The 11,764-nt window shown below is 39.3% G+C and overlaps 1 pseudogene; it reads left to right on the top strand.

Annotated features, from left to right (window-relative positions):
* Window positions 1-9,598: 9,598 nt before the first annotated feature.
* On the top strand, window positions 9,599-10,887 carry LOC143646061 (eukaryotic translation initiation factor 5 pseudogene; annotated as a pseudogene).
* Window positions 10,888-11,764: the final 877 nt, after the last annotated feature.

Here is an 11,764-nt window from a genome sequence, read left to right as displayed (position 1 = left end):
CATCAATTTAGAACCAAAACTACCATGACAGTTTTTATAGTGTCTGTATATTTGTGATGCAATGGTCTTGTAAAGGTTTTTACTGAAAATTACCATTAGCCAGTCTGACAATAAATTATTAATAAAATACTTGAGCTTTACTGCCTAAAAAAAAAAGAAGGCCTTCAGAATCACTCACCAGGTCCTGTCTCATCTCGGGATTTCTGTCCCACATTGCCAGGGAGATTTATATCCCTGGGGGTCATGTCTTACATAGGAGGGAGGGCAGTGAGTTCACCTGCTGAGTTGGCTTAGTGAGAGAGAGGCCACATCTGAGCAACTAAAGAGGTTCTCTGGAGGTGACTCTTAGGCATAATTATGAGTAGGCTTAGTCTATACTTTGCAGGAGTAAGTTTCATAGGGTTGAACCCCAAGATCAAGGGCTCAACCTATTGAGTTGTTTGTCCCCACCTTTTTAACTTTTTAAACAGTCCCTGTATGAGGTAGTGCTGACTTTCATAGCTTCATAGCTCTAATTCTGAGTCCAGGTGTAACATAAATACCCAAGTTTATGGGAATGACCAAGTTACATACAAACAGCTCAGTATCTCAGAATTTAGAATTAACAATTACAACCCCTGAATATATGTAACGGCTGTAAGCACTTACAATCTGGGACCCTTTACAATAGGCCCCAACCTGATAACCCATGTTGTCGACGTCAACTCTCTGAATTTTTATATTATCGTCAGTCCATGTATTAGTTAGGGTCCTCTAGAGAAACAGAATCAACAGGGAACACTCGCAAATATAAAATTTATAAAAGCGTCTCACGTGACCACAGGAATGCAGAGTCCAAAATCCGTAGGACAGGCTGTGAAGCCGACAACTCCGATGGAGGGTCTGGACGAACTCCACAGGAGAGGCTCACCCACCGAAGCAGGAAGAAGAACCTGTTTCTTCTGAATCCTCCTTAAAAGGCTTCCAGTGATTAGATTAAACATCACTCATTGCAGAAGACACTCCCTTTGGCTGATTACAAATGGAATCAGCTGTGGATGCAGCTGACATGATCACGATTTAATCCTGTGAAATGTCCTCATCTCCACAGACAGGCCAGCACTTGCCCAACCAAACAAACAGGTACCACCACTTGGCCAAGTTGACACATGAACCTGACCATGACAGTCCATGTGCGTGAGGCATGATAATATTTGTCTTTTTGTTTCTGGCATTTCACTCAACATATAGTCCTTAATATTCATACACCTAGTTGCATGCCTCACAACTTCATTCCTTCTTGTGACCACTCAGGGGTCCATTGTACATATACACCACAGTTCCCCCTTCCATTCCTCAGTCCTTGTACCCTTAGGAGAGTGGTTGTTTTTTAAGATGTCAGAGACTTGAGCACATTCAAATGCTATAGGATGGACCAGCTGAGATGGCAAGCTTGCCCTTCTTGGATGTCTTATATTTACACAATGCTGTGGGCCTCTCAAGCCCCTGGTTCCCGCTCCATTCTCATGCAAAGGCAGAAGTCCTGCAGTAGAGGCAGGAGGTGAAAGTGCAGGTGGAGCTGGTTCTCAGTCCAAAGAACATAGGTTGCTTTGGGTAGATTTTTCTTCAGGGCCCAATCAGTTCCCACTTCGCAGTGGCTCAGCCTCAGCTTTCCAACCCTCGGCATCTGGCACCCTCCGCTGACTGCAGGGGGCCACCACAAAACCCAAAGCTTTTTCTGTCCTATTATTTTTATTATTTTTCTGCTTAGAGAAATTGTAGGTTTACAGAAAAATCATGTAAAAAATATAGCATTCTCATATTCCTTCCATTATTGACACTTGGCATTAGTGTGGTACCTTTGTTACAATTAATTAAAGAATATCAAAATAGCACTATTAACTATAGTCCACAGTTTACATCTGGTGTATCTTTTCCTATATGTCATCCTATTATTAACGCCATGTATGAGTGTCATTTATTTGTTATAATTCATAGAGAACATTCTTATACTTGTACTATTAACTCCAGCCCATTGCCTATAACAGGGTTTCCTGTGCTGTTTTGTTTTGTTTTTACTTTTTTATTATATAATATATACACAAAGCAAAGAAAGAAAAAAGAATAGTTTTCAAAGCACTCTTCAACAAGTAGTTACCGGACAGGTCCCAGAGTTTGTCATGGGCTACCATACCATCCTCTCAGATTTTTCCTTCTAGTTGCTCCAGAATATAGGAGACCAGAAGGAATAAATATTTTTAATCATCACAATCAACTTTTTTGTGTGAAAAATAACATATATATACAAAAATGCAATAAATTTCAAAGCATATCACCACAATTAGTTGTAGAACAGATTTCAGAGTTTGGTATGGGTTACAGATCCACAATTTTGGGTTTTTACTTCTAGCTGCTCTAAGATACTGGAAACTAAAAGAAATATCAATTAAATGATTCAGCAATCATATTCATTTGTTAAATCCTCTCTTCTCTGTATAACTCCACCATCACCTTCGATCTTTCGTTTCCCTGTGTTTTATAGTACCATGTTTCATCTCTGTCTTTCATTCTAGTAATATATATATGACCCAAAACTTCTCCCTTCAACCAAATCCACATACATAATTCAGTGCTGTTAATTACACTGATGATAATGTGCTGCCATCACCCTCATCCATTTCCAAACCTTTACAATCATCCTAAATAGAAAGTCCCTCAATCTATCCCCTGGTAATCTGTATTCTAGATTCTGACTCTATGAGTTTGCTTATTATAATAAGTTCGTATCAGTGAGACCATACAATATTTGTCCTTTTGTGTCTGACTTATTTCATTCAACCCAATGGCCTCAAGGTCCATCCATGTTGGTGCATGCATCAGGACTTCATTCCTTTTTACAGCTGCATTGTATACCATTGTATGCATAAACCACATTTTGTTTATCCATTCATTGGCTGATGAACATTTAGGCTGCTTCCATATTTTGGCAATTATGGATAATTCCACTATGAATATTGGTGTGCAAATATCTCTTCAATTCTTTAGGTATATATATCCTTAGTCATGGGATTGCCAGGTCATATGGTAATTCTATTCTTAGCTTCCTGAAGAACTGCCAAGCCATCTTCCACAGTTGCTGCACCATTTTATATTTCCACCAGCAATTAATGTGTGTTCATATTTCTCTACATCCTCTCCAACATTTGTAATTTTCTGTTTTTCATTTCTGTTTTCATTCTCATGTGTTGTATGGAGGGGGTCACATTTCACTCTTTTTCCATGTGAGTATCCCGTTATTGCAGCACCATTTGTTGAATTTTTGTTTGTTTGTTTTTTATTTCTTTTGTTTGCTTCTTTGTTTGTTTTGGGGAAGTGCATGGGCCAGGAATCGAACCCAAGTCTCCCACATGGCAGGCAAGAATTCTACCACTGAACTACCCTTGCACCCCCTATTTTCTGTTTTTTTTTTAATAGTAGCCATTCTAGTAGGTGTGAAATATCTCATGGTTTTCATTTGCATTTCCCTAATAGCTAGTGATGTTGAACATTTTTTGCATGATTTTTAGCCATTTGTATATCCTCACAGAAGTTTTTAATTTTGAGGAGGTCCCATTTATCTATTTTTTTTTCTTTTGTTGCTTGTGCATTGGGTGTAAAGTCTAAGAAACCATTGCCTGACATAGAATCCTGAAGATGCTTCCCTCCATTTTCTTCTAGGAGTTTTATAGTCCTGACTCTTATATTTAAGTCTTTGATCCACTTTGAGTTAATTTTTGTATGTGGTGTGAGATAGTGGCGCTCTTTTGCATATAGATATTCAGTTCTCCCAGAACCATTTATTGAAGAGACTGTCCTTTACCAATGGAGTGGACTTCACAGGCTTGTAAAAAATCAATTGGCCATAGATGTGAGGGTCTATTTCCAAACCCTCCATTCAATTCCATTGGTTAACATATCCATCCTTGTGCCAGTACCATGCTGCTTTGACCACTATAGCTTTGCAATATACTTTCAAGTCAGGAATTGTGAGTTCTCTGACTGCATTCTTCTTTTTTAAGATTTTTTTTTGGCTCTTTTGGGCCCTTTGCCCTTCCAAATAAATTTGGTAATTGACTTTTCCATTTCTTTAAAGTAGCCTATTGGAATTTTTATTAGGATTGTACTGAAACTGTAAATCATTTTGCATAGAATTAACATCTTAATGATTTTTAGCCTTCTAGTCCATGAACACGGAATGCTCTTCCATTTACTTAGGTCTTTTAAAATTTCTTTTAGCAATGTTTTGTAGTTTTTGGTGTATAAGTTCCTTACATCCTTGGTTAAATTTATGTTTAGATCTTTGGTTCTTTTCATTTGTTATTGTAAATCAAAATTTTTTCTTGATTTCCTCCCCAGATTGCTCATTAGTAATGTATAGAAACACTACTGATTTTTGTGTGTTGATTGTTCCCTGCCACTTTGCTGAATTCATTTATTAGCTCTAGTAACTTTGTGGTAGATTTTTAAGGACTTTCTATAAATAAGATCATGCAATCTGCAAATAGTAAAGGTTTTACTTCTTCCTTTCCATTATGAATCCCTTTTATTTCCTTTTCTTCCATGATTGCTCTGGCTGAAACTTCCAGTACAATGTTGAAAAACAATGGCGACAGTGGGCATCCTTGTCTTGTTCCAGATCTTAGAGGAAAAACTTTCAGTCTTTCACCATAGACTATGATTTTAGCTGTGGGTTTTTCATATATGGCCTTTATCATGTTGAGGAACTTTTCTTCTGTTCTTGTTTTCCTAAGGGTTCTTTATCAAGAAAGGATGCTGAGTTTTGTCAAATGTTCTTTCTGCATCAACTGAGATGATTGTGTGTGTTTTCCCTTTGCTTTGTTAATGTGGTGTATTACATTAATTTACTTTCTTATTTTCCTATGTTCTCCAGGACCTAAGAAGACTTTTAAAGTGTATTTTGGGGGATCCTTCTCCAAGTCTTTCTCCTCTCTAGTACCCTGTCTCCAAAATTTCAGCCACTTGGCAGCCTCAAATTCTTATCTCTGTTTCCTGTGTCCTGTTAGACTCTTACTCTATGCTTGAGTTCTGTATAATGCCCCACAGTTTGAAAAACATCCTTAGAGAGAGTCAGTGTCAATATGGGGCTCACCTTGTAAGCGTCTCTTCTGTCAAGAATCACAGCTCCGAATTAGCTGCTATTGATACTGCAATTGCTTTATATATTGCACAGGTTTGCAGTTATTTATGGTAAGAGGCTAAAGCCGATATCAGCTTCTCAATCACAGATGATCTGGAGTTTTGAAATGTTGTCATAGCAGCTACTGTCAGTGCACTGGGAATATCCTCTGAGCACTCATTATTCTTATTCATGCCAACGGCTTTCTCCTGAAAGTGCAGGGTCTTTCTCTGGATACAGTAGCAGGTCTTGTGTTTGTCCAGAAGGCTGATATTGCTGACGAGTCAGTTTCTCTAGAAGCAGTTATCATCCAATGACAAAGGGACATTTCTGACATGGTCTCCCAGAAGTGCCCAGAAGAACTGAGCCTGTTTTGCACTTCAATAAATTGCTTATTAATATATTCTATAATGACATTCTTCCTTTAACAATCTCACTTCTCCACTCCTCTAAGGTTCCCTTTGGGATCTCTAGCTTCTGGGGGAATACATACTATGCCAGTTGGCCTTGTCAATGGTCCTAGGGGAAAAGCCTTCAGGATAGTGCTATGGAATTGGATGGCAACAAAAGGCCCACTGCTGGTTTAGAGGATCAGCAATAATTCCAGCATGCTGTGGAATCACAATTATACTTTCCTGTAATGAATGGTGCTGGAGTTCAGTTGGGAGGTGTTCTAGTTAGCTAGCTGCCGGAAGGCAATATACCAGAAGCGGAATGGCTTTTAAAGAGGGGAATCTAATGAGTTGCTAGTTTACAGTTCCACAGCCAAGAAAATGTCCCAATCAAGACAAGTCTATAGAAATGTCCAATTTAAAGCATGTGGGGTAAGATACCTTGGTTCAAGAAGGCCGACGACGTCCAACATTTCTCTCTCAGCTGGAATGGCACATGGCGAACATGGAGACATCTGCTGGCTTTCACGTGGCTCTGCCAAAAGGGACTCTCTTCAAAATGTTTCCTCTTTTAAAGGATTCCAGCAAGCAACTCTACCTTCAGTGGGTGGAGACACACCTCCATGGAAATCATCTAATCAAAAGTTACCACCCACAATTGGGTGGGTCACATCTTCATAGAAACAATCAAAATGCTCCCACCCAGCAGTATTGAATGAGGATCAAAGGGCATGGCTTTTCTGGGGTCCACCACAGATTCAGACCAGGACAGCAGGTATTGTCCTAGCATATGTAGTAGCTCCAGTACTTATAAGATGCAGAGGTAATTGTAATGATAAGGACCCAAGAGTTGCTTGGCTATTCACTTCTATAATGCCTCAAAGAAAGAAAATAACAAACTTAAGTCAGTGAACTTCTAAGGTGTGAAAACGTCAGAAGACCTTCATGGCTTCATCTTCTGCAGGTAGAGGGCAAACTGGGCTGAAAACCAGGCCCAAGATTGGATAATTAGGGTGAGAGAGTTACAAGGAAGCTGAATTAACATCTCTAGAAAGTTTCTTTCACTAAATTAAATTAAAGATTCGTACAGGACAAAGTAACACCTTGACATCTGAGATGGAGGCATATGGGGGTAGATGTGCTTGAAAATATTGAACATTTCCAGTAGCCATGCTTCTTGATGATGATTGTATAATGATGCAGCTTTCACAACATGACTGTGCGATTGTGAAAACCTTGTGTCTGAGGCTCCTTTTATCTGTGGTATGGACAGAGGAGTAAAAAATATGGATACGAAATAAACAAATATTAGGAGGAGCAAAGGTTAAAATAAATGGAATAGATTGACATATTAGTGGTCAATTGGGTAGATTGAAAGACTGGGGGTCAACATGAGGAAGGGGTGAGGGATATAGGATATATGAGCCTTTTATTTTTGCTTTCTTTTGCTGGAGAGATGCAAATGTTCAAAAAAACTCATCATGGTGATGAAAACACAACTACGTGATGATATTATGAGCCATTTTTTTAACCATGTCAAGAATGTTGTATGTTAAGGATGTTTGCATGCTTGTTGTTCATAATAAAAATATATTTTAAAAAATCTTGAATATTCAAATTTTCTGGAACCCTCTGAGCTAACAATAGCCCCTCCTACTTACTATGGGAAAGCAGCCTTCTATAGCTTGAGGACCATGAAGAGGACTTGAAAGATGGTGCTTGTCCACCTCACAATCTGCCCCCACTTACTCTCCACCAATAATCAATGACTACTGAAGTCAAGTCTCAACATGGCACAACCAGGGAAACACGTCTGTGCTTTGGGAGGAGAGGGTCCTCTTCACTACTCTTCACAAAAGAGTTATAGAATCTGGCTAATGGAGAACCAGCCTGTGAATGGATCTTTTTTAAAATATATATATATATTTTTACTGACAAATCTTCACACACATACTGTCCATACACAGTGTATGATCAGTGGCTCACAATATCTTCACATAGTTGAGTATTCATCACCATGATCCTTTTCAGAACATTTGCATCACTCAAGAAATAAGAAATAAGAAAAATGAAAAAACTCATACATCCTATACCCCTTACCCCTCCCTCTCATTGACCATTAATATTTCAATCTACCCAATTTATTTTACCCCTTATCCCCTCTATTATTTATTTATTTATTTTATATTTTCATTCACAAATCTTCACACACATACACTCCATACATGGTGTACAATCTATCAATGGCTCACAATATCTTCACATAGTTGTGTATTCATCACTGTGATCATTTTTAGAACATTTGCATTCCTCCTGAAAAGAAAAGAAAAACTCATACACCCCATACCCCTTACCCCTCCTTTTCATTGACCTACAGTATTTCAATCTACCCAGCTTATTTTACCCCTTATTAACCGTATTATTATTTTGGGGGAGGGGGCCTTTACTTTTTTATTTTTAACTTTTTTATTGTATAGTATAACATATATACAAAGCAAAGAAATAAAAAAGCAATAATTTTCAAAGCACTCTTCATATCATCTGCAAATAATGAGAGTTTTACTTCTTCCTTTCCAATTTGGGTGCCTTTTAGTTTTTGTCCTGCCTGATTGCTCTAGCTAGAACTTTTAGCACAATGTGGAATAATAGCGATGACAGTGTTCATCCTTGTCTTGTACCTGATCTTAGGGGGAAGGCTTTCAGTCTCTCTCCATTGAGTACGATGCTGGCTATCGGTTTTCACATTTTCCCTTTATCATAATGAGGTAGTTACCTTTGATTCCTATCTTTTGGAGTGTTTTTATCAGAAAAGGATGCTGAATTTTGTCAAATGCTTTTTCAGTATCAATTGAGATGAACATGTGATTTTTTCCCCCTTTTGATTTGTTAATGTGCTTTATTACATTAATTGATTTTCTTGTGTTGAACCATCCTTGCATTACTGGTATAAACCCCACTTGGTCATGGCGTATAATTCTTTTAAAGTGGTGTTGGATTCGATTTGCTAATATTTTGTTGGGAAATTTTGTATCTATGTTCATTAGGGAGATTGGCCTGTGGTTTTCCTTTCTTATAGCATCTTTACCTGGTTTGTTATTAAAACGATATTAGGAGAGAGAGCCAGAACATTGCAGAGGTCGCGCTGACGGGTGTGGACCCCGGATGTCGCTGGGACAGTGTTCTGGTTTGCTAGCTGCCGGAATGCAACACACCAGAGACGGATTGGCTTTTAATAAAAGGGGATTTATTTTGTTGGTTCTTCAGAGGAAAGGCAGCTAACTTTCCACTGAGGCTCTTTTCTTACGTGGAAGGCACAGGATGGTCTCTGCTGGTCTTCTCTCCAGGCCCCTGGGTTCCAACAACTTTCCCCGGGGTGATTTCTTTCTCCATCTCCAAGGGCCCGGGCTGAGCTGCAAGTGCTGAGATGAGGAATGCCAAGCTGCTAGACTGTGCTACATTGCGTTCTCTCATTTGAGCACAAGCCAATTAAGTTAAACGTCACTCATTGCAGCAGACACGCCTCCTAGCCGACTGTGGATGTAATTAGCAACAGATGAGATTCACCTACCATTGACTCATGCCCACAGCAACAGAACTAGGTGCTTCCACCTGGCCAAGTTGACAACTGAATCTAACTACCACAGACAGCCCCTCCCCGCTGCTCCCTGGCAGCACCTGGCCCGTCACTCCCCCGCTGCGCCTCTGTCTCCTCCTCCTCCTCCTCCGCCGCCACTGCCACCGCTGCTGCCACCACTGCCTCGGTCTCTGGTTTATAACCCACCTCACTTCATCCCAGTCCTGGGCAAGCAGTGGTTGGGTTTATGTCTTTATTTGATGAAAATGAGGTGTTGTGCAGCCATTGGTACCTGTATTGGGGAAACATAGCATACAAGCAAGAAGCTTACAGCCTTGGTGGTGAAAATTTTTTCATGTCAGAGACCGAGAACTCTTGCAGTCATTTATGTCATCCCTTCTTCTCCAGACAGAAAATACCAAAAAGTTGCAATCAAAGATCTCTTCATCTTTTTGATAAAGCCACTAATAAGCCAAAATGTCTGTCAACATCAACCGCAGTGTGTCAGACCAGTTCTATTGCTACAAGATGCCCCGTCTGATCGCCAAGGCTGAGGGGAAAGGAAGTGTAATCAAGACAGTTATAGTCAACATGGTTGACATTGCAAAGGCACTTAATCGGCCTCCAATGTATCCCACCAAATATTTTGGTTGTGAGCTGGGAGCACAGATACAGTTTGATGTTAAGAATGACTGTTACATTGTCAATGGATCTCATGAGGCGAATAAGCTGCAAGACATGTTGGATGGATTCATTTAAAAATTTGTTCTCTGCCCTGAGTGCGAGAATCCTGAAACAGAGCTGCCTGTCAATTCAAAGAAGCAAACAATAGGTAATTCTTGTAAAGCCTGTGGCCATCGAGGCATGCTTGACACACATCATAAACTCTGCACGCTCATTCTCAAAAACCCACCTGAGAATAGTGACAGTGGCATAGGAAAGACAGAAAAGGAAAAGAAAAATAGGAAGGGCAAAGACAAGGACAATGGCCCCATATCCAGCACTGAGATACCACCACCACCACCACCAAAAGAAATCAGTCTTCCTCCACATGCTATGGAAGAGGAAGAGGATGGTGACTGGGGAGAAGATACAACTGATGAAGCTCCAAGGTGCAGAATGGATGAAATTAGTGACCATGCAAAAGTTTTGATGCTCGGTGATGATTTGGAAAGGACTGTGGAAAAGCGAGTCAACATCCTGTTTGATTTCGTTAAGAAAAAGAAAGAAGAGGGTATTATTGACTCATCTGACAAAGAAATTGTTGCTGAAGCAGAAAGACCAGATGTAAAAGCCATGGGCCCTCTTGTTTTGACTGAAGTTCTTTTTAATGAGAAGATTAGGGAGCAAATTAAGAAATACAGGCGCCATTTCCTCCGATTTTGCCATAACAACAAAAAGGTTCAATGGTATCTTCTTCATGGTTTGGAGTGTGTGGTAGCCATGCAACAAGCTCAGCTCATCTCCAAGATTCCACATATCTTGAAAGAGATGTATGATGCAGACCTTTGGAAGAAGAGGTCATCTTCAGCTGGTCAGAAAAGGCCTCTAAGAAATATGTCTCAAAGGAACTTGCCAAAGAGATTCGTGTCAAAGCGGAATCATTTGTTAAATGGTTGAAGGAAGCAGAGGAGGAATCTTCTGGTGGAGAAGAGGAAGATGAAGATGAGAACATTGAGGTGCTGTATTCAAAGGCTGCTAGTATACCTAAAGTTGAAACTGTGAAGTCTGACAAGGATGATGACATTGACATTGATGCTATTTAAAATGATGGATGCAACCTAGTTTAGCAGTGTAATCCTGCAAATTTTTCTGCATTATCAGCCAGAAGTGCAACATGTATGTGCAAAAGCTAAAATGGCTTAACATCATGCTACACTTTATACTAAAAATGCTTTACTGTGAGTGGTCTGTAATTAAGCCCAACGAGACATCTAGGGAGTCCATACACCTCAGTGGGCAAATGTAGTTTGCTTATTCCTAGCATGTTTCTTTTTGGAAAAAACTAGTGGTGGGCACATGAATCACATTTATACAGTTATAACAAATAAAGGTTTGTTTTTGGTCATTCTTCAAATTTTTGGCTCTGAATGACTTAAGTAAAATGATTAGCTCCTTTTTAATCTGTTGTACCATCATTTAACCTGCTAGGATTTGGGAGCCTAATAGATATGGTATTGTTTAGATGCTGAACTGTGAAACAGTCTTCAGCAGAATGTAAGCCTAAACTTATTTGTACTTAATTATCTTATTCCGGCACTCAGAAATATAGTTGGCTTTAACTTTTCTCTCTAATCCCTCAAATTGGCTTATGGTAATGTACATTCTTTCCATGCCAAGGTGGACTGAGAAATCAAGTGGAAATGAAACACCTTTATTGTACTGAGAAGTAAAAATGACCTGAGTGTCCTATTAATAATTTGAAGGTTTTGAAAGTTGAGTGTTTTTTTTCCAGTTTGTGTACACTTGCCCCAAATTGTAGTCTTGAAAGTCATGTGTGTTGCATGTTAAAAGAGCCAGGGAAATTATTACGTTAACAAATAAGCATCTTACATGTGTGAAGCTATACTTTGTACTGAGAGAAAACGTTCAAACTTTTGGATATGATTAAATAATAAGCTCTGTGTTTTTGTTGGGGAAAGC

The sequence above is a fragment of the Tamandua tetradactyla genome, chromosome 9 (assembly GCF_023851605.1).
Source record: "Tamandua tetradactyla isolate mTamTet1 chromosome 9, mTamTet1.pri, whole genome shotgun sequence".
Taxonomy (NCBI): Eukaryota; Metazoa; Chordata; class Mammalia; order Pilosa; family Myrmecophagidae; genus Tamandua; species Tamandua tetradactyla.
Note: the sequence above shows the minus strand (reverse complement) of the source record. Positions and strands in the feature narration are given on the sequence as shown.